We start from the raw sequence: 24,069 nt of genomic DNA, 5'->3' as shown, positions 1-24,069 counted from the left end.
CTTTGTAACCTACTATTTTCATATGCAGTATACTATCATCCTTCTAGAAATATACCATGGGGACAATAGAATTGTATGTAAGGAAACAAAAACGATGAACAATAGACACCCCAAATCATCCTCCACACTGCATCCCTCCTCTTCCTTTTCCCCACCTTCCTTCTGAGATTTTGCTTGTAAAGCCAGTTTTCCCTTGCCATCCATGGGCTGCTACTTTGTTCTTTACAAATCTATATCTGAGAGGCCAAATTCACTAAACCATACACAAGAGGGATTCCTGCTGTTCTGGCTTCAAAAAAGTTTGTTTCATTTGTTTCATCCTTTCATTCAAACGTGCTGGATCAGATTCCCACTGCTCCTCAGCCTTATCAGCTACCATGTCTGTCATGGATTTTCAGGCAGTGCAGAAAAAAAATGGAAGCACTTGCTATTAGCTGCATCCTTACCATCCTCATCACATATACAGAAAGATTGTCTTCCCAGTGAACTATCTAAACTCCTTCCCACTTGCACTTTCTCACATGGTAGCCTGTGGAAATATACGATATGGATATATCTGTGTATGCATTTAAAAATAATAATTAGCCTTTAGCACTCAAAAGGGTTGAAGTTTTATAATCCATTACTCTTAAGACAAGTAGAAAGAATACTGAACTTGGATTGAGGATGTAAGCCTGGATTTCTTTCTGTTCCTGTCAGTAACTGGCTGCTGTCTGTATGATCTTGAGACAATCACTTCTTGTTGCCTCTAAGTTTTTCAAATATAAAGTTAAAGAGAGGAACTCAATGGTGACTAATATTTGGCAAGTGTGTTGCTACTTCTTACCTCCAAGCCCATAGAAGTCAATCTATTATTAGAAATTTTATGTATTCACTAACCATTTTGGATTGAATGTTTCTGTCTCCCCAAATTCATATAATGAAATCCTAACGCCCAGTATGATGGTATTAGGAAGTGGAGCCTTTGGGAAGGGATTAAATCATGTATAGGGAACCCTTTGGGAACCATCACGTGTAGGGTTAGTGCCCTTATAAAAGAGGTCCCAGAGAGCTGTTTGCCGTGTAAGAGCACAGTGACAAGACAGCCATCCATGAACCTCCAGAACCGTGAAAAATAAATATTTGTTATTTAGCCATTCAGTCTATGGTATTTTTGTCACAGCACCCCAAATAAAGTAAGACAACCAACTCTGTAATGCTTCAGACTGAGAATTTGAGAATGGAAAGAATTAAACTTTGAACTAAATTTTGAATATTGAGTAGGAATCATATAATGTATACAAAGATGAAGATTAGTTTATTGGTGTTTTCTCCCTACCAGAGTAACCACGTAGGGAAGAACATTCTTACAGTGATATGATCTCTGAGTTTGATATGATCACCAAGAGTGCTCACAGAAAATAGAGCTGTAGTGTGGGTTAGCTGAAGGAGAAGAGAGAGGGGTCCATCCATGGTAGAAATAATTCAGGCTTTGAAGTCAAACCGATACTTACTAGTTGTGGAACTTTGGAAGAGTTGTTTAATCTCTCTGAGTGTATTTCTTTCTTCCTTTGCAAGATAAAGCCCAATTTATATACTTGTTTGTGAGGATTAATTTACAGGACCAGTGTACTCAAATCTAGCAAAATGCCCGTACCAAACTGCTCAGTAGTGGTAATGAATATTTTAGTGCCAGCTTTTCCAAGGTGGGTTGAGAACTTACATGAGACACTTGGCAGAGGGGAGAATCTTGACGGATTTGCTGAAGAGCAAGTGAACAAGGAATTATACTGAGAAACAGAAGAGGAATCCCCCTCCCTAAGCTGAGGAGTCTTGGGGATTGTACCTTGCTTTGCTGAAGAGAAGAAATGAGGGAAAAAGTGGTCTGCTGAAGCATGACAGACACAGAATTCATATCACAAGTACATCTTGTGAAATATTTCCATTGTGAGCTATGAAAATTTTAAATAAAACATCTGCCAGCAAATTACATTCTCTTTATAAAGAATCTGTTCATGAAATATGATCCAAATCCTCAGTGGAAATCTGTGAGGAAAGCAGGGGTAGGTGGTAGAGTCTTTCTTCCAAATTAAGAAAGAGAGAACCAAAACACAGGTTCAGATTTTAGCCCATGGCTATCTAGTAAAGTGTGGTTAGCCCAAGCATGTAAGTCTTTTGATTTGGATCCCAAAATTCCTTCTACTAGATCCATCCACATTTTTACTGAGACACACTGTCCAATGAGGGATAAAAATGCTTTATGCCATTTTATTAAAACAAACCATTAGGTGGAGAAGAAAATATCAACAAACAGAAGTTGTAGATAATGGACTCATGGATGCCATGGGTTGGAAGATTTCAAAAGCCTAGTTTCAAATTTTAGCTCTGAATATTACTAGTTACATGAAGTAGATAGGAATCTCATATGTTTACAGTGAAATATAATAATTATATATGTGAAGTAATTTAGCTCTGTGCCTGGCTAATAAGTATATTAATATAGTATTAATATATGAAATGTACAAATAACTCTGCTAAAGTTTCATCCAATGAATTGTACTGTACACTACTCCCTTCCATTTCCCCAAACCATAAGTCAGCATTGGTTTAGCCAATGATAGATGACTCAGGTCTTTCAGGGCAACTCGTTCAATTGCTGGAGAACACTCATGAGAAATGGTCTTCTTGGGACTTCCCTGGTGGTGCAGTGGTTAAGAATCCACCTGCCAATGCAGGGGACACGGGTTTGAGCCCTGGTCCAGGAAGATCCCACATGCCACGGGGCAACTAAGCTTGTGTGCCGCAACGACTGAGCCTGTGCTCTAGAGACCACGAGCCACAACTACTGAGCCTGTATGCCACAACTACTGAAGCCTGTGTGCCTAGAGCCCATGCTCTGCAACAAGAGAGGCCACTGCATGAGAAACCCAAGCACTGCAATGAAGAGTAGCCCCCGCTCACTACAACTAGAGAAAGCCTGAGCACAGCAATGAAGACCCAATGCAGCCAAAAATAAATAAATTAATATACTTATAAAAAAAAAAGAAAAAGAAAGAAATAGTCTTCTTATGCTGAGTTCACGTGTGCTAGTAGTCAAATGTGCTCATTGTTCTATGGAAAATAGACTCTAGAATCTATTTATACAAATGATGCTTTCTTTAAATTCCAGTTCTTAATATGTTCAAATTATGTATAATATCATAGCTATCTTCTTTGCTTTAAGCAAGGTTCCTCACTGTTAGTACAACCCTTTAAAAAACTATTTTTAAAACTCTGTTTAATTACAATCAGTTTTATGTGCCAATAGCAACATACACAGTTTCCTTCTAGATAAACAGGTTCACTTGCTAAATACAATCTACTTTGTTTTCTCACTTCCATATTACCCTCTCTTCTCCTCTTTCCTCTCTCTCAACTTAATCATGTGTATTCTGGGCCTCTTAGAGTCACGCTCTATTTCCTGAGCCATTTTGTGCATTCAGTGGAATGGATTTACTGTGCATAACATCTTTAGTTGGTCCTATAACTTTCAAACATTTCATCTTTTCAGAGGTTATATCAATAGGTACAAAGTTCATATCTTTAAGTTTATCCTTACTACAAGTCTGAATTTTAATCAGCCTTTACTACTCAGAAGGCTTCTCAATTTTATTCTTTACTGGTGGGTACTGAGAAATAATTTCCTTTTCTAGTTCTGAAAATCCCTGAATTAATGAACTCTCTCTATTCCCTTCCATTTTTACTTACAAGCTAGGCAACAGTTTTATGAAACTATCTCTTTATTAATACATTGCCAAATGGAGTCAGAAGTACTAAGTTCTCTTTCATGGCCATTTCTCCTAGACCCACAAGTTCATAAGGTACATAATTTTCTTCCCAGGTTACCACATATAATGGTTTTACTAAATGATTTGCCTCTGCAAAATAGAGAATATGATTTTTCCAACTTCTGATCAGTTTTCTTACCACCTGTCAGACAATTACTAGGCCAATGCCACATATTTCAAAGTTTTTGTTGCAGCAGTAGAGAGTTTCTAGATATCTTCTACTACATCAGTCAGGATAGGGGAGGCTATTCTACAGTAACAATCTGTATAAAACTCTCAGCGAATTAAAGCCAAGAAATGTATTTTCACTCATGTTCCATGTCCACCTCAGGTCAGTTGAGGGCTCAGCTTCATGTCATCATCAATCTAGGATCCAGAATGACGGAGGAACTGCCACCTGGATTCTGCCAGTTATTGTGCATGGTTCTAAAAGCTGCTGGCTAGAAGATACACAATTCCATTGGCCAAATCAAGTCAGATGGCCATAGACAACTTCAAAGTTGGGTAGCAGTGAAAGACTCATAATGCAAAATGAGGAGAGGCAAGGAAGAGAGAATAGCAACCAAGAGAGTTTGATATCACAAAAGCCAAAGGGTGAAAATATCTCATAAAGGAGAATGCCATCGCCAAAAACAAACATGGGGGACTTCTCTGGTGGCGCAGTGGTTAAGAATCCGCTTGCCAATGCAGGGGACACAGGTTCAAGCCCTAGTCCGGGAAGATCCCACATGCTGCGGAGCAACTAAGCCCATGAGCCATAGCTACTGAGCCCATGTGCCACAACTACTGAAGCCCAAGTGCCTAGAGCCCATGCTCCACACCAAGAGAAGCCACCACAATGAGAAGCCCGCGCACTGCAACAAAGAGTAGCCCCCGCTCTCCACAACTAGAGAAAGCAGCCAAAGATAAAGAAATTAATTTACCAAAAAAAAATTTTTTAAAAATGAGTGAGAAGTGAAGTAAGATGAGGACTTACAGATAAAATGGTGACACCGTTAGTAATACTTGAGGAACAATAAGATTATAACAACTCCAAGAACACTGAGAGACAGAAATATGATCTCACTCTCATTAATACAAGTTTAAATTTACCTAAACTGCTTATAAAATTGCCTGTATCCAATATGAATTCTTCTACAGACTCAGGATTCCAGTGTGTACAAATCAGTCTTCTAATTTTCACATAAAATAGAGTCAGGCCCCCACTGACAGATTAGCAGTAAGTCCCACCTATATTTTCCATTCAGAGCTTCTCACTTCCCCAGAATTGTGGAAGAAAGTTGGAGGCCTTGCAGTTCAAAAGAGAGCCCAGCTTACTTAACAGAAGTCAGCTACTACTGTTTAGTGTCATTGCCACACACAGTCTTATGAGAATAAGAGATTCAGCCCCACGAATGCCGTCAGTCAACTGCTTATCCAATTCCCTGGTTCTTCAAGGAAGGCTCATTCTACTTTTTTAGTGCTAAAACCAGACATAGGTACTCCTTACTAGAGTTCTTAAATTGTACTTTTGGGTATTTGCTGCTTTTATTACCATACAGCGCCATGCCTTGGAAAGCTGGCCTTTTAAATAACTATAAGTTTTTGTCCCTTGCAGAATAAGAATTGTTTGTCTCCTTTTTCTAGGGGTCCACCAAGACTTGAGCTGTATCACCTTTCCAACCTTTGCAATCTAAACAGTACTATTTCATCCCCTTTCTTAGATAATGCAAATCCACACACATCCTTCCAGGGGCTGTACACACCTTTCTAAGGTCTTATTTGTGGAGAGAATAGGAGAACACTGCTTTCATGAACTCAAAATGAATTTATGTCCTAAATGTGAGCATGTGACTTTCTGTCACAGCTCTCTCCTGGGTAAAGCAAAGCAAAATAAACAGAAACAAATCAATAACAAGCAATACCTATATATGGCTGGTCTGCTACAAAGCCTTCCTCTAGTTGTTCAGTGAAGGTTTTTTTATTAGTGACTATTTTATATTTTATAATTAATGTTTCTAAATGCAATATTTTTAGTAACAGAAAAGTAAATTTAAATATCAAGGTGTACCCTGCAATCAGTGATTGGTGAATGAATGAATGATTGAATGAGTGAATTGCATGCTGTTTATAGATCAAAACAACAGCATCAATGCACAAATAACATGCAAAAATACCTGAATTGCCTGGAAGCATTACAGCAGCTGCTACATCAGCAGTTATTTTGCCAGTTGTTTAGAGGCTGTGGAAATTAACATGAGCTGGCTGAAACACTGGCAATATATCTAGGAGCCATTTTTGCCTAGAATAAAGGTGATTTCTTTAGACAAAGCACAGTCTGCAGGATCATAGAGGATGAGAGGCACACTGAGCAGAGATCAGCATCAAACAAGTACTAAGAACAAAAAAAGCACCATAGGAGAACCCAGCACCATGTGCTGTTAAGCAGACTGTGCTAAGCTCTGTTACCACACAGGCAAATACATAATTTGCTTACCTATGAGGATGCGATATATAAATATTAAGGTGGTTTAAGAGAATACTGTTAAGGAGAGGCTGCCTGGGCTGTTAAGTAAATAAGTGTTTACACATGGATTCAACAGAATCAAATATATGATGAGTATTTACTGTGGATCAATCACTGTGCTAGATCGTTATCACACTGGAGTGGACCTATCAGACACAGCCCTGCCCTCTTGAAACTCATAACCCTGTATTTAGTGCATACGTTATAAGAAGTTTCATTGAGAAAAGCTAGAAGAAGGGAAAGAAAAACCAGAATGACTCTGAGCGGCCATTAAGGGTTGTTCTCTTAGCCCCAAAACACGAGGTCAGATGTTACAACATATTTGCCAAATCCCAGTTCATTTCCATCATTCACATCCTCCTCTCCCCTTTGCATAGGTGCACATACACCTTCACACACTCACTTTTGGTGATTGATCCCTGCTGGGTCCAAGTCTCCTTTTTCCTCCTCCCTTCCTGAGTTTGTTACTCTGAGATCACTCACCCAAATCTTCCTGCAGCACTTTTAATCTAACCTTCTTGTAACTCCAAGGTGAGGGTCATTTATAGATATTTTTCATAAAAACAATATTTCAGAGAACATAAAAAGCAGAACTTCGTGGTCAAAAAACAAATTAGGGCAATCTCTGAGGTTTGTCTCCCTCTACTGTTCAACCAAGGGATCAGCAAGACATTTCTCTGCTGACTTGTGCCCTGAGTCCCAGCTGCATTGACGCATGCATGCCTGATTTAGAGTGGCCTCTTCAAAACAGGGGTGAAACATCCGAGAGGGGATGAATGAGAAGATCACACTGCTACCTGGATTCCAGTTTGCTACCCTGTGTGGCTATCGCTGATGCAAACTCCACTTCTAGAGAGCAGACAATTACATATTTTATTTTCATAAACTCTCTAGGCCTTTAACCAAGCTCTTTCCCGTGGTAACAATCTCAGAATCTATCTGGGAGGAAGACTGGCCAAGAGACAGGGAAGGAAGGCACAGAATTAGTGAGCAGAAGCAAGACACTGTTCCTCTGGTTATGTGACTTGCCTGCCTTTAGAAAGCTCTATCCACTATCTAAATTTCAGTCTCTTCACCTGCAACAGGAGAAGGTCATCTGGAAATGAGAAGATGGAATGAACAGAATGGAGCAATTGAGAAATGAGAAGTGAAACAGAAAGGTTTGCGGCCCTTTGCAAACTAAAGCAAAGGGGCTGCAAACCTGCTGCTCCCTAGAATCACTTGGGAAGTTTTTATACAACGTGCCCTGTGCCCAAGTCCAGCTTACAGCAAGTTTCATTAAATGTTCTGGGAGAAGTTTCAGTGTACCTTTTAAAGGCTGGCTGAGCAATGTAGTGTGTAACCAGAGATTAAAACAAACAAAACAACACACACACACACACATACACACAAAAAATACATAAAACCAAAAAAACCTGTAGAGAAGGGAAACACTGCCTAATATCTGCTAGAGGAGCTGCAGAAGAGCAGAACCAGGATGTGAATGCATATTTTGTATATTCTTACCCAGTGCTGTTCTGTGTCCTCAGTGCACAGATGACCCATCCTGCTCCCTCCAGCTGGGTGCAGTTTCTCCCTCCACTAAGCTACCAGAGCACTTATCACTTCTTCCCTCTTAGTCAAGTGATTTACTTCCATCCTTTATATAAGCTCTATAAAAACGTAAACTTCCTAAGAATAGAGACCACATCCACGTCATTCTACACTCTCCATACCGCCGTAGACAGTGATATGCATCGTGCACAAAGAAATATATGCTGAACACTAGTTTTCATCACCCCCCTCCTCTTCCCACTCTCTGCCTTCTTTACCCCAAGCTATATTTTCTTCTGGGCCAATTCACCCAAATTCCTTTGGGTTTTTTTTTTTTTGTCATCGCTTAAATTTTTCAGGTCTTAGTATCACATCTCTGCCCAACATTGCTCTTTTATTTCCTTTTTTTCTTAGGCAAAGGAATCTAACCCTTTTAACTAACCCCCAAATTACCAGCCACGATGACTAAAACAATTAGTGCCTTTCAGTATTGCAGGATTAGTTTCACTCTTCACTTACTATTCTTGGGATTATGGTTAAAGGGCCGTGAACGGATAAGCTCTTTCCTCCAAGGAAGCAAATGAAATTCCCTGGAGTCAGCCGCAATTTTGTAGTACATTCTAATAGTAGCTAGTGTTCCATTATCCAATTACATGTTGCTCTTTGCTATGAATATTACCTGTTTCCCACCTGCCACTCCATCACACACACACCTGTCTTGCCAGGCGCTGATTTTAAATACCTTTGCTCTTGTTATTTACCCAATATCTTCTTCCCTTTTTTCATTAATATACCTCTTGCCCATATTTCCAGGCGTAGGTAAGATTCTGGCTCTTTTTTAAAAGAGCCTTTTCTGATCTCCCTAGCCACTATTGACAGCTGTCATCTCAGCACAGCTGATTCAAAATCACCTGTCTCATCAGGTGAGAGTTCTTACATAGTTTTAGTTAAACACTATTTTCTTACTGTTTTTCCAACAGAATGAAAACTCAACATTAGAGATTTTTCTTCTGCTGCTTTTCTATTTCCGGTGTCTTCCAGTACAGTGCTAGGAAAACAATACAGTGGTTATCAGAGGCCAGATGAACTGCCCAGGACTTTGAACTAGATTTTAGTCTAAGTGTTTTCTATGCTTGACTAATTTAATCCTCCTAACAACTCTAGGAGGTTATCCTCATTTTGCAGAGAAAATGCTTCACTGAGAAATCAACTAACTGAAGTTTACACAGCTAGTAAGTGGTAGAGACAGTACTGGACCATCTAACTCCAGAGCCCAAGCTTTAAATCACGATGTAGTACTTATGTGCTTGTTTTACTTGTAAGCACAATACGTGCTTATTGTGTTGTTATGAGGAACAAAGAAGATGATAACATAAATTCCTTAGTACAGGGCCTGGCACACAGGTCCTCAGTAAATGGTAGATGTTTTTATTACATGGAACAGTCCTGACTATGTTCCTTAATTACTGTGTGATCTTGCATAGATCACCGATAATCTCTGTACCCACAGGCCCCACACAGGATGGACTTGGACAATCAGAAAGGGGCATTTTAAATGCATGGGAGACTTATTTTCATGTGAAGTGTCATTTTTGGTTGTCATAATGACAGAAGTGCTTCTGGCCTTGCGCAGGGGAAAAGGCAAGGATGCTAAATACTGAGCCCTTTTCAGGCCTGCACAACAAAGACCACTCTTCCCAAAACTCAAACAGCACTCTCATTAAAAAACACTGGACCAAATATTTTTAAGGTCCCTTCAAGACTTTAAATACCAGAGTTTTAATACTGGGCTTTTTGCTCATATATGATTGCCTGTCAAAGGTTTTAACCGTCATCACTTACTAAAAAATTAGCTCAGCACTACTCATCAACTAGCCAGTATTTAAAACACAGGGTTATGTATTTATAATTAATATGGATTAGACACTATTTCCATGCAGTATGGAAGACAAGTCAATTTGGGGAGACATACAGCTGCTCAATAATGCAAATAATGCCTATTTTAGATAGTGTATTACATTGCTTTTTTAAAGTGTGGGAAACAGCAGAGTCTGGAAGCAGAGAAACCATTTTCCCATCCTGGATCTATCAATTTTTAGCTCTGTAAACTTGGGCATATTATTTACCTTTGTGGGATCCTGTTTCCCCAAATGGGGAACAGGAACAACATGGTCTGTGTTCTATATGTTGTAAGAATTAGAGGGACTTTATTTAGAAAGGCTGGCACATGTTGGTGGCTCAATACATAGCCTCCATAACCATTTTTATTATTCTTTTTTTAAAAAAATTATTTATTTATTTATGGCTGTGTTGGGTCTTCGTTTCTGTGCGAGGGCTTTCTCTAGATGCAGCAAGCAGGGGCCACTCTTCATCGCGGTGCGCGGGCCTCTCACTATCGCGGCCTCTCTTGTTGCAGAGCACAGGCTCCACACGCGCAGGCTCAGTAATTGTGGCTCACGGGCCTAGTTGCTCCGCGGCATGTGGGATCTTCCCAGACCAGGGCTCAAACCCATGTCCCCCGCATTGGCAGGCAGATTCTCAACCACTGCGCCACCAGGGAAGCCCCTATTATTCTTTTCATCATACAGAATTTATTTATTGTTTCCTCCCCCTGTACTAGAAGAGGAAATGCGATTTTGGATCTGGACCTTGGAAGATAATTAAGTTTTCTTCTGGTGGATAAATGGGCACCTTTATGACCACAGAATGCAATGGCCCTAAATGTATGTTTTCATTCATTCCACACATATTTCTTGAGTTGCTGTTACACACCAAACACTGTAATAGGTCCTGCAGATAGAGTGAAGATGGTCTTAGAATTGGCACTCTAGAGGATTTTGCCTTGTATCTCTAAGAAGATGTACTGACCTCATGCTGCACTTTAAAAACTTATTTTTACAACTTTCAGGAACATCACCCTAGACCTATTGACATGTTTCTCTTCTTCAGTCTTACCGTTATACAAAGAGACCATAACTCCTGTGAGTTTTTTTTTAAATCCAGGAGTCGCAGCTTCCATAACATAGGGTGTGTGCGCGTGCGCACACACACATTACGTTACCCCTATGTCTCTATAGCGTGAGTAACAATGGACACGTTACTTACTCATGGTTGCCTCGATTTTTCTCATTATTAAATTTGGTTTGTAAATCTCCTTGGTTTATTACTTGAAAACATTGATTTAACAGTAAAAATGCGTAGGAAATGCAGGACTTCACTGGGTCTTTAACGTGGACTGTGATTCTCTGAGAAGTCGATGCACTATATCTAGTATTTCACAGGTAAACTTAACCTGGGGAGCCCTCTTAAAGGGTATTCTCCCCATTACATCTGACTCGATAACAGGTGCTGGTAAATTCTTACATACCTACTACTCTTATCTCATGGCTTTCTCTGACATATTTAGTGAACAATGCTTTGAACACGCAGCTTACAAGATTATGTTTCTCTTCCTGAAAAAGTGGGAAATAATTTTAATTAATTTTGAAATCTGTGGCTAGAGCAAGCTAATTCTATTTTCAATTTAAGTATATCAGGAGATATTGCAGCCGATATTAAATGTTTGAATTATCCCATTCAGTTTTCTTATTTGTCTCTGTCTCAAAATACCAGTGATCTTTGAGTGACAGCTAGCAAATGCTCAATCTTATAAATTTACATTCAGCAAATAAGATTTGGGTATCCACTATACTACAAATGCTATTGTAAGCACTGAAAAAAAAGGATAATTAAATTATGACTCATGCCTCTGGGAGCTTATAGTCTAATAGAGAAGACAGTCATGTTAATAGGCAATTATAATATATTATAAATAAGAATGTATTAGAAATATGTCACAGAGGAGGGGGTGATTATCTGAAAAAAATTCTTAGGACCCAGGCAGATTATTTACAACCACTGAGCCACCACTAGTTAAACCAAATCCCCTCTTCTTGGAGCTTAGAAAGGAACAAGAGAACATCCTAAACAACAACAACAACAGCTACAGGTCAGGATACTTGAATTTCTCTTATCCATCTCACTTCTCTTCCAGGAGTGACTAGAAGATTTATTGCTTAATTGAACCTATGAGAGCAATTGTACCTTGAGGAAAGACGAGGGTCACCTAAAATAAGAAATTTCTGCAAACACACTTTGAATTCCACCTCCGAAGAGCCAGCATTAGATAGTATATCCTCACTCTAAATCACCACCCTCTCTGGTAAATATCAAAGCCATTTTCCCCACAATATCCCCTAACAATGCCTCTCCTAGTTACACCCAATTCACTGAAAACATATCACTGGAAAACATAATCATGTTATCGGTAATGACAGCAGTACTTTGTTACAGTTTGTAATGTCCCATATTCTAATATTTAATTTGTGCCAAAATCCTGCTCATTGGTTTATATAATTTACCTTTTATAACTGAGAATACAAAGACTCAGAAATATTGAATAAGTAACTTCAGGTCACACAACTACAAAGCAATGAATCTGAGGGGCAATTTTCAGTCATTTGACTTAAGTTTAGTGGTTGTTACTGTTGTTTTTTAAATTTTGTGAAGCTGATATGTCTAAATATTGAGCTGCTAAGAAAGCATCCTAAATATCAGTTGTGACTTAGGGCCATTATGATTTATGAGCTAGAAGTTACCTTTGTTCTCAAGCGATTGTTATGCAGAAGACGACATCAAAATTATTCTCAGAAAAAGCCTGCCTATCAGCCTAATAGACCCATTAGAATTTTTATAGTGTTTTAATTGAAAATAATAATCTTCAGAGTTATGTAACTCACTTAACTGACTAGATCATGAGTTCTCAATGTTAACATGAAACACATCCTTGGGGCCTTACTCAAGGTTGTGTGAAATTGCCACCCAATTAGCTATAAATCCACTTCTTTCCCACCCACTCAAGAGAGCATACTGGAATTCAAGTGAGTGGCAGTATAATGTGTAAACTTCAATCTAAGTGATCATAAAAAGCAAGTTATTGCAAACTCTTGTACCTTCGTTATTATTATTAAGTCACTGATTGTAATACCATCAAGATAGATCAAGACTTACCAGTGTACCACAGTACTACCATTTAGAAGATTAATTTATACATTTATCATGTAATATTTGTGGCATTTTCTTTGGCTTTTTATCGAGTAATGTTTTTAAAGTACCTTCAAATATTACTCAGCCATAAAAAGAAACAAAATTGAGTTATTTGCAGTGAGGTGGGTGGACCTAGAGTCTGTCATACAGAGTGAAATAAGTCAGAAAGAGAAAAACAAATACCGTATGCTAACACGTATACATAGAATCTAAAAAAAAAAAAAAAAAAAATGGTTCTGAAGAACCTAGGAGCAGGACAGGAATAAAGATGCAGATGTAGAGAATGGACTTGAGGACACGGGGAGGGGGAAGGGTAAGCTGGGACAAAGAGAGAGTGGCATGGACATATATACACTACCAAATGTAAAATAGATAGCTAGTGGGAAGCAACCACATAGCACAGGGAGATCAGCTGGGTGCTTTGTGACCACCTAGAAGGGTGGGATAGGGAGGGTGGGAGGGAGACGCAAGAGGGAGGAGATATGGGGACATATGTATATGTATAGCTGATTCACTTTGTTATAAAGCAGAAACTAACTCACCATTGTAAAGCAATTATACTCCAATAAAGATGTTAAAAAAAAAGTAACTTCAAATATTAACATAGTTATTTAATACTTTGCTTTCACTCAATCTCATTTAAAATTCACAAAAAGGAAACCTGATAATAATTGTAATAATAAAATGACTGACTAGTATGGTTATAATGTTCTATAATTTACCAAGTGTTTTCACACCTATTATACTTGATCCCCAGTAATCTTTTAATATGTTCAGTAATTCCCATTTTACAGATAAAGAAGTTGAGATTCATAAAGGAGATGTTGGAGATATGAGAAATTGTGTTTAATGACAATTTTATCATTCTAAGGCTAGTGTGCCTAAAAAAGAAAGAACAAAATTAGAAATATACAAATCCAGGGAGAATTACCTCAGCTACCAAATTGGAAAGACTGTCATTAACCTGGGATTCTTAATTCCAATTGGTTTGTTCTGCATCAATACAGTTAATTAATATACAACTCCAAATTAGCTTTTGCAGGCAGGGAAATGTCAGTGGGTTTTTTCTTGTCCTCCTGCTAAGTGGAGGACATTAAGTCATTATTACACATAATAGTCCTAATTTGCAGGTGGAAATATTAGCTTCCAAATGCATAAAAATCATTCTCAGCCTGAAGGTCAACAGTTGCGTATCAGATTGTTTTGGTTCCCTGCTGGTCACTTTACAACACAGTTTAATGGTTACCATATTATCTTTCTTCCAAAGTGACTTATGACCTGAACCTCATCTCTTCATCTTTTTTTTTTTTAATATTTATTTATTTATTTATTTATTTATGGCTGTGTTGGGTCTTTGTTGCTGCACACGGGCTTTCTCTAGTTGCTGAGAGTGGGGGCTACTCTTTGTTGCGGTATGCGTGCTTCTCATTGCGGTGGCTTCTCTTGTTGCGGAGCACGGGCTCTAGGCACGCGGTCTTCAGTAGTTGTGGCATGTGGGCCTCAGTAGTTGTGGCTCATGGGCTCTAGAGTGCAGGCTTAGTAGTTGTGGCACATGGGCTCAGTTGCTCTGCAGCACGTGGGGTCTTCCCGGACCAGGGATCGAACCCGTGTCCCCTGCATTGGCAGGCGGATTCTTAACCACTGCACCACCAGGGAAGTGCCTCTTCATCTTTACTTAACCATGAGGTAGCTAGGAGATGGGATTGCCAGCTGCATTTTCCTAACAGAGGAAAGGAAGCCCAGAAAGGTCAAGTGACTCAACAAAGGTCATACAGAAAATTAGACTGCTCGGTGGATCTTCCAGATTGGTACAACCTTTGGAAGGAACCAATCGATCTGTTTCTTCTTGCTTTTCTAAATGTCTCCTCTCTCCATTATAATTCTACACCCCATGACATTCAAGGGGACAGTGGAAAATGCATGGCTTGGCCAGCAGCAAACACACTCTGTAAATAAGACTGTAATTACGGCCTAAGAAGACTGGGACTCACTACTGCAGCATTTTATCTGCTGGGTGGCCAATTCATTAAAACAGATATCTGGTGTTTTAATCACCATCTGTTTCCATCCCAGCCTCCCCCCAATCCTAAACATGCCCCTGTACCTCCTGCCACAGTCCCAAGCAGGTTTTGCTATAGGAATGGACAGCTTGTGAGTGGAGTGCCGGGGGCCTGTGTAATCATTCATCTTTTGGGCATGACAGAACAAGCTGTTGGATGCTGTGAATAGGCAGAGCAGGTCTTGCTGGGCAAAATCCTGGATCTGAAAAGAGAATGGCTCCCACTTGGTAGAAACAAATGCTTCCTTCCTCTTCCCACCCTCCACTCTAAATAGTTACCAAATTTTCTAGAATGTCTGAGAAATATTTCAGAGCCCAGGAATAAGACTTCTGGAAGAAAGGGTTATGAATTCCAAAACTTAGGAGATGAATCAAGATCAAACACATTGATTTATTAGTAGTAATATGACTATCATTTATTAGGGTCCTATTATGAGTTAGAACCATGCCAAGCACTTGACATAAACTATCTCACTTTAATTCCTAAAATAATCTTCGTGGGTAGTAGGTTGTGTTCCCATTTTACAGATGAATCAACTAAATGAAACTGTACTGCTTGCATCATTAACCCAAGGTCACAGCTATCAGATGACAGAGACTGGATTTAAATTTGTGTTTCTTTGACACCAAGTCTTGGACCCTTAATGACTACATTACCTGCCAAGCTTCATAATGCCACAGAGATGTTAGCAATCAGCTGCCTTCAGTGACAATATTATGTCAAATGCTGTAGCTTACAATATTACTGCCTTCTTTTTATTCTCATTGCAACCAGTGACTATTTTTTCTTAATTTTCCCTTTTATAAACCAACAAAAACAAATAAACAAAAGCAAACTCAGGCTCAGAAGGTTAAATTACTTTGTATAAAACCACTTAGCAGAATCTCAATTAACACAGGTCTTTTGGTTTCGTAGCCCAAAGCTTTTTCTGAGCAATGGTTAGCCATGAATATTTGCTCCAGACCTTGGTAAATTACACAAGGCTTTTCCTCCTTTCTTTCTTTTTTTTTTTTTTAATGGAAGTATAGTTGATTTACACTATTGTTTTCATTTCAGGTGTACAGCAAAGTGATTCAGTTATATATATATCAGATTATTTCCCATTATAGGTTACTAGACGATATTGAATATAGTTCCCTGTGCTATACAGTAAATCCTTGTTGCTATCCGTTTTATATACAGTAATGTGTATATGTTAATCCCATACTCCTAATTTATCCTTCCTCCCCTCCCTTTCCCCTTTGAAAACCATAGTTTGTTTTCTATGTCTATAAATCTGTTTCTGTTTTGTAAATAAATTCATTTGTATTATTTTTAGATTCCACATATAAGTGATATCACATAGTATTTGTCTTTCTCTGTCTGACTTACTTCACTTAGTATGATAATCTGTAGTTCTATCTGTGTTGCTGCAAATGGCAATATTTCATTTTTTATGGCTGAGTCATATCCATTGTATAGTCCATAAACAGATGAATGGATAAAGAAGATGTGGACAAGTCTTTTCTAAGTTATGATTGAGCCTCAGCCTCGCTGCCTCCCCACATCCCTAACCTGCAGGGGCAAGTACATGCATTCTTGGCCAGCAGCATACTGGGACTGTCTTATCCGAGCTCAACATTCTGGGTCCCATCGAGTCAAATCGGTAGGTCAAACAATTGACATAATTTGCAGGGTACAAAAATGTGAGGCACCTTGTTTCAAAATTACTAAGAATTTCAAGACAGCAACAATGGAGCATTAAACCAAGCGTGGGACCTTCCAAGTGTGGGATCCTGTGCCCCTGCACAGGTGACATGCTTGTGAAGCTGGCCCTGTCAGTCTAAGTCTCCAGAAAAGGTCCTATTTTCCTCCACCTTATTCTTCTCATGGAACCCAGAGTAGAAAGAATGCTGGACTGACAGAGTGTAGCTCTGGGTCCTAGTTTAGGTATGGTTAACTGGCTCTTTGACTTTAATTTTGTAAGTTAACCTCTGGTGCTGAGAGTCCTCAGAAACTATGGGAGTTGGACTAGGTAATCTCTAAAGTCCATCCAAACTGTCCTAGTCTACAGCTCTTAAATCATCCAGTGGCCTCCCTCACACTGTGTAACTTCTGTGTTATCTTTTTCAATTTCCCTTTCTGCCAGTGCAGCTCTGAAACTAATCGGCTTCCCTAACACCGGCACCACAATCTACCACTGTCTTCACCCTCCCCAGCCTCATGACCATGCTGGAGAAATACTCCTCCCACTTCAGTGACCAGGCCACCACTGATGTTGCCAAATCTTCTCATTGACTCAGGTTCCTACCCTGGGCCATTTAGAAAAAGTTATTCTAAGCTTGTTAAAGAGAGAAAAATTGTTCCTGTTTACCCTACCAATTCCATGATAGTAAGGGAAGTAGCAGGAGGCTTTCCACCAAGGGACACATTTGTTAAAATCATATATTTCCTGTTTTTTTAAAAAAAGATTTCTGTATCAGGAAGATAAGCCAAGGCATAGCAAAATTACTTATCTAGGTATATTACTGAATAAAAGACTTTTTTTTTTTCAAACCATGACCTCTATCCTATGAAAAATTATAGTGATATCAACATATCTACTCCATCTCTAATTTTCCTCCCCTTATCTACTCTACCAAAAATAAATAAATTCCTTTGGCTTTTATCTTACTCGCATCTCTGAGTCCAGACTAAATTCCATTCCTTTCTTCCTTTAAAACTCTTCCTGAGTCTTCTTCAAATTCCTCCATCCCCCAGCCACCAGCACCACCCCTATCTCCTCTTACCTAAGAGAAGCTTCAGTAACTTTTCTTTTCTCCCTGCCTGCCTTGGGGAGCATATTTCTGTAACTCTGCATTTTAAAATCCTTACTTTTTACTTGAGACAGATTTGGGAGTATTATAAAACTTACTGTAAAACTTACTTCAAAGAGCTCAAATTCCTACTTTCTGGCTAAACTTCCCTGATTTCCACCCATCCAAACTGGTGTGATCTTCCCCTTAAAATAGCCATTTCAGAATACTTATCACTTCTTAAGGTAGGTTAAAAGCATGTGTGACCATGCCTCCCCTCCCTGACTAGCTTCTAAGCAATTTGAGGACAAAGAATAAGCCCTCCACGGCTAAAAGCATGCCTTGATTAGATTAGAGTCACAGTGAATGTTTGTTGAGTGAATGACTGTTAACTATTATCAGAGAGACAAGCTAAAACAGGAACAACTGGATTAGAGTTTTATCTCAGCTGACCTCTCCCCCTTGATGTTCCCTGTTCATGTTTCTCAACTTCTGAGTCTATCAAAAGCCAAGTGAAGAGGCTGTTTCTCTGAGATCATTTGTCTATCCTGTTAATTTGTGTTAAGTGGTACTTTATCAGAGCCAAGCTTTTAAGTCCATTAAAAGTCTTACAGCTTGTCTCAAACCTGGGAACACTATAAAAGATAACATCAGTCCTGTGGCTCTGCTCTACGCTCAGGACAAGCTGATGCTTTCAGCCTTGGTCTCAAGATCAGCCTCCAGGACCTCCAGAATGATCCCATGAAATGACAGCAGGCCTTGGAGTGTCACCTCTTCTGAGATACGAAACAGGCTGTCCCAAACTCAAAAATCTCTTATAAAGATGCCAGCTGACGGAGAAACAAACTTTCATGCTGTTACCCTCAAATACCCTCATTTCTCAAGCCTTTATAGCACACTTTTTAAAACGCTTTTTCTTAAAACAACAAGTTTTACAGGCCAGACACACCTCGCTTACCTGGGAGACTTGTTATAAAAATACAGATTCCCACATACCATCTGTGGAGAATGTCTGGGGTGAAGCTCAAAATTGTATATTTTTAAAAGCTCCCTATATGTTTTTTACTTGTAACTAGGGTTTAGAACTTTTAAAAGTCTCTTGTGGAGTGCAGAGCCATTTAACATCGGTTATTATTTCATTTAGTGTTCACAGAAATAGCTAAGAGTAGTATTCCCATTTTAGGAAAGAGAAAACTAAGGCTCAGAGAGATTGGATGACTTGCGTAGCACGGTCCCAACTTTGGGCTTAAGTTGGAACATAAACTCAGGTCTTCCGACTCCTAGTCCGGGGCCTGCCCACTGTTCACTTTGAGGTTGGCAACTGTAGCTACTAACATATGAACATGAACTAATTTATTAGGTTGCACTAAAGGGTATGGGGAAACCAGGGTAATACATTTGAATCAGAAAGAGAACCATATGAGCAAGAAAAGTTCGTATCATGGGAAAGCCCTTGAAAAGCCCCTGCAATTTGGGAACCAAGGAAGGAAAAATTCCTCTCAGATAGTCCCATAAATAGTCAAGACTTTTTATATTTCTTTTTTTTTTTTCTTTCCCATCTCCATCACACATTTCCTTTTTTTCCTTCTTCTCTGGTAATAGCTTAGATCCATTACCAATACAAAAAGTGTTAGATGAGATGGTCTCAGCTTAACAGAAAGAAGAGGTTGGGAATGAAGTGTGTATAGATGTACTAAGGTTGTTGCTTCTGAACTATTACTGCCGTGAAGAGGGTGCCTCATTGCCCCTCTTCTCATGTTTATTGCCTCCAACTCTCTAATAATCAGCACCTCTCCAAAGAGAAAAAAAAAAAAAACACGTCGATATGATTGATCAGAATTCAGGGCTTTCACTGGGCCATATTTTACTAGTGCATGAGTTTACTCTGCTCCAAAAGTTAACATTTGTGTGTATCTCTTGTCTCTTCTTAAGACTTGCAAATGTACAGCATACAAATATACAGAACTTCAGCTTACGAATAGTGTGTCAGACAAGTGGAGAAAGGAGAGACTACTTCCGACTAAGCAGAATAAAATGGTTATTCATATAGAAGAGGATAAAATTGAACATCTCAGGGCTTCCCTGGTGGCGCAGTGGTTGAGAGTCTGCCTGCCAATGCAGGGGACACGGGTTCGAGCCCTGGTCTGGGAAGATCCCACATGCCGCGGAGCAACTGGGCCCATGAGCCAAAATTACTGAGCCTGCGCGTCTGGAGCCTGTGCTCCGCAACAAGAGAGGCCGCGATGGTGAGAGGCCCATGCACCGCGATGAAGAGTGGTCCCCACTTGCCGCAACTAGAGAAAGCCCTCACACAGAAACGAAGACTCAACACAGTCATAAATAAATAAATAAATAAATAAATAAATAAATAAAAGAACGTGAATTTCAATTTAGATAGGGAAAGATTTATTAAAGAAATGTTTTAAAACTATAGGATCATAGAAACACGTGCTACAGAGTTAGGTAAATAGATCAGAGAAAAAGTCTAAGGACTGAGTCCTGAGGAATTCCAATATTTACTGATCAGGACAAAGAGGAGACTTTAAAAATGACCAGTGAGACAGGTGGAAAACCAAGAGAAAGAATCCAAAGGGAGAAAATATATCAAGAAGAAAGAGTAATCAACTATGTCCAGGTAATAGAGCAAGGCAAAGACTGAGAAATTACCATTGCATTTGGCAATATGGAGGCTATTGGAAAACCTGACAAGAATAATTACAGTGTGTTTTTTGTGAATAAAATTTGCAATAAGAATAAAATAGGGGAACTGACCTAAGGTAGCTGGGGAAAGGAAAGTAATTGATAATCTGAGGTTTGATGGATAAGTAGGACTCATGTTTAGTGAATAAAAGTATAGGAAGTATGGGTAAGAACATTGCAGGAAGCAGGAACACCATACAAGAAGACTTCAACAGGGTAACAAAGTGTGGCCAAAGTGATAAGAATAAGGAAGTGAGAAGTATAATATAAGTTGGAGGAATAGGCTGGGACCATATTACACAGGACACGGTTAAAAGTTCAATTTTTTTTGACAGGTATTGAAAAGAAATTGAAGGGACTTTAAGCTATGGATCAACTAGAGCAGATTTGTGTTACAAAAGGATAACTGTTTTATGAAGAAGGGATTGAAGAAAACAAATACATATGTAGGGGAACTGGTTGGGATATTATTAAAGTGGTTCACATGTAAAATGATGGTAGCACAGACTAAGCTGGTATATGGGGATGTGGATGGATTTGAGAGATATCCAGGAGTTTGGATTGATAGGATATGGCAGCAGGTGGTTGGTGAGAGAGAGAGACAGATACTTTGAGGATGACTTCCAGGATTTGGGCTTGAATATGTGGGTTGATTTGGTGCCCTTACAAAGAAGAGAAGGTTTTGGAATCATAAAAGTGATGAGTTAATATTAGACATATACGATTTGTGATGTCAGTGAGATTTTCAGGTGAAGATGGCACGCAGTGGACCAAATTCTGCCAAGTGCTATGCTGGGTTCTGTGAACACAGAGATAAATAAAAGTAACTTTTTAGCCTCAAAAAAACTCACAGTTTAGGGCTTCCCTGGTGGTGCAGTGGTTAAGAATCCGTCTGCCAATGCAGGGGACACGGGTTCGAGCCCTGGTCCGGGAAGATCCCACATGCCTCAGAGCACCTAAGCCCGTGCGCCACAGCTACTGAGCCTGCACTCTAGAGCCCGCAAGCCACAACTACTGAGCACTCGTTCCACAACTGCTGAATCCTGCGCACCTAGAGCTCGTGCTCCGCAACAAGAGAAGCCACTGCAACGAGAAGCCCGCGCACCGCAACGAGGAGTAGCCCAACTTGCAGAACTAGAGAAGGCCCGCGCAAAGCAACAAAGACCCAACGCAGCCAAAAATAAAAATAAGTAAAATAAATAGAATTTTTAAAAAATTTAAAAAACTCACAGTTTAGCAGCTCGTATTCCTATATGAGTATAAAGTTGCTATAGCACTTCCCTCATTCTGAATCTGCTACCAAGTCTGAAAGCTAAACTTTGCCCAGGAATAACTGGAAGGAAGGAAAAAAAAAATATTCCAAGTTGATATACTTTAACTAGGCAACAGTCACTCCTAAAAAAGATCAGAATGTGGTTTGAAATATGCTAATAGCATTTATGCAAATGAAGGTTCACTGTATTAACTACAAGATCAAGGGATAACTGCAAGTAATTTGGTAATGGGCTGTAATTACCCTTCCAACTATAGCATGGGGGATGAGGGTGATGCATGAATCAAACACTGTTACTAAATACTTTCACATTTCATCAGTGTCTTCTCTTTATCATTGTACTTGAACATACCTGAAAAGCCACCACAAAATGAACATGTCATTTTTCATATCAGGTTAAACAGGGAAGAGAATAGTTTATTCTCACTTTTTTCCTTTTCCTTTTTTTTTTTTTCTTTTCTTCTTTTCTTATTTTTAACATGGTTATGTCTGAAGAGAAGTCCTTCTTAAAGTATTGGGTTGGCCAAGAAGTTCGTTCGGTGTTAAGTAAAAAGGCACATTTTTCATTTTCACCAAGAATTTTATTGAACTATGTATTCACTAACCAAACAAACTTTTTGGCCAACCCGATATTAGCAACTAGGGCTATAATTCCAGGTCTGACAAGTACTACTCTTTGACTTTGGGTAAAGTTATCAATATTTTCCATTTGGTTTCCCCATTCTGTAAACAGAAATGTTAACATTTGTAATGACCTCTTCAAAAGAGTATCAGAAATGACTGAGTTTTATCTGTTTAGAAATGTTTAAGACAAATTTTTCTTTTTGACTTTTTATTCTGAAATACTTTAGAAAGTTGTGGAACAAAGAACTTTTCTCCCCTCACTGAATCATTACAGAATAAGTTGTAGGCATGTTGCCCCATTACCCCTAAATACTTAAGCATGTTTTCCTACAACCATGATTTTATCCTGTATAGTTATGGTATGATGATACAAGTTAGGTAATTAGCATTGATACTATCTACTCCCTGCTACCAAATCCACTGAACACATTCAATTTTCTATCAGTTGCCCCAGTGATACTCTTTGTAGCAAAAGGATTAAATCTAAGATCATTTAGTCCACATGTCCCTTTAGTCTCCTTCAGTTTGGAACAGTTCATCAGTTTCTCCTTGACTTGCATAACCTTGATACTTTTGAAGATTAAAGCCAATGGTTTTATAGAATGTCCCTCAATTTGGACTTGTCTGATCTTTTCTGATAATTAGATTCTAGTTAAGCCTTTTGGGGGACAGAAATATGACAGAATGATGTGTTCTTTTTATTGCATTCTATCAACTGGTACACAGTTTCAATTTGAACCATTACTGGTGATGTTAATCACTCGATCAACATGATTTTTGCCAAATTTCTCTTTTGCAGAACTATTCTTTTTCTCTTTGAAATGAGTAAGTGTTCTGTGGGGAGATATTTTAAGATATATATAAACATCCCATTCATCTTCAGACTTTCATCCACTAGTCTTAGCGTCAATTTATTTTGTATTTGCCTGATTTAATTATTACTCTGATGGTTGAAATAGTGTTTTAAAAAATTCCATCATTTGTTTGAAATGTATTGCTTGGCATTTTGCTGTAATGAGATGCTTTCTCTTCTTCCCATTTGTTTATTCCTTTAAGTTGTACCAGTATGAACTCATGGATTTCTATTTTATGTAAAGTAGTATAATCTGTTATTATTTTTATTTATTTAAATTATCTTAGATTTGGCCAGTAGGAAGGATCCCACTGAAGATGGATTCTCCTTTTTTTAAAACATGTTTCCATGGTTCTCTGAGCTCTGCTTTACTGTTGGCACAATAAGATGTTCTAGGCTCATCTTGTACTTCTCTTTCCCCAGAGCTTTGGCATCAGCCATTTTTTCAAAGATTCCTTGTTCATTTTAGTGGAGGATGGTATTTTGAAACTAAGATATGAATATAAGATGTACTCACTGTGCTGGATGATGTAATATACTGCACAGATCCTAGCTGCTCTGGGAGTGCTGTCCCCAAACAGCCTCTGTCTGTCAAACCCTTTTAGCTGTCACCTCAACTGAAGAAATCTATCTTGCCCAAGGTCATGTTTGCTGTTAGAAGTGTCCCTGCAATGAATGACTTGTTATTAAAGGCTTGGGCTCCTTGCTCCAAATTAGGAATAGTCTGAATTACTATCCCATTTCCTGTGGTGTCAGCTGAGGCCTTCATGGGGTCTGCATACCAGCTTAATTTCTCCCTTTGCCCAGTCCTGCTTCTTTTCTCTTCCTTCCACAAGGATAATTTCCCAAAGCACT

This window comes from Balaenoptera musculus, chromosome 6 (assembly GCF_009873245.2).
Source record: "Balaenoptera musculus isolate JJ_BM4_2016_0621 chromosome 6, mBalMus1.pri.v3, whole genome shotgun sequence".
In the NCBI taxonomy this organism is placed as follows: Eukaryota; Metazoa; Chordata; class Mammalia; order Artiodactyla; family Balaenopteridae; genus Balaenoptera; species Balaenoptera musculus.
The sequence above is the reverse complement of the archived record's forward strand: the minus strand, read 5'-3'. Positions refer to the sequence as shown.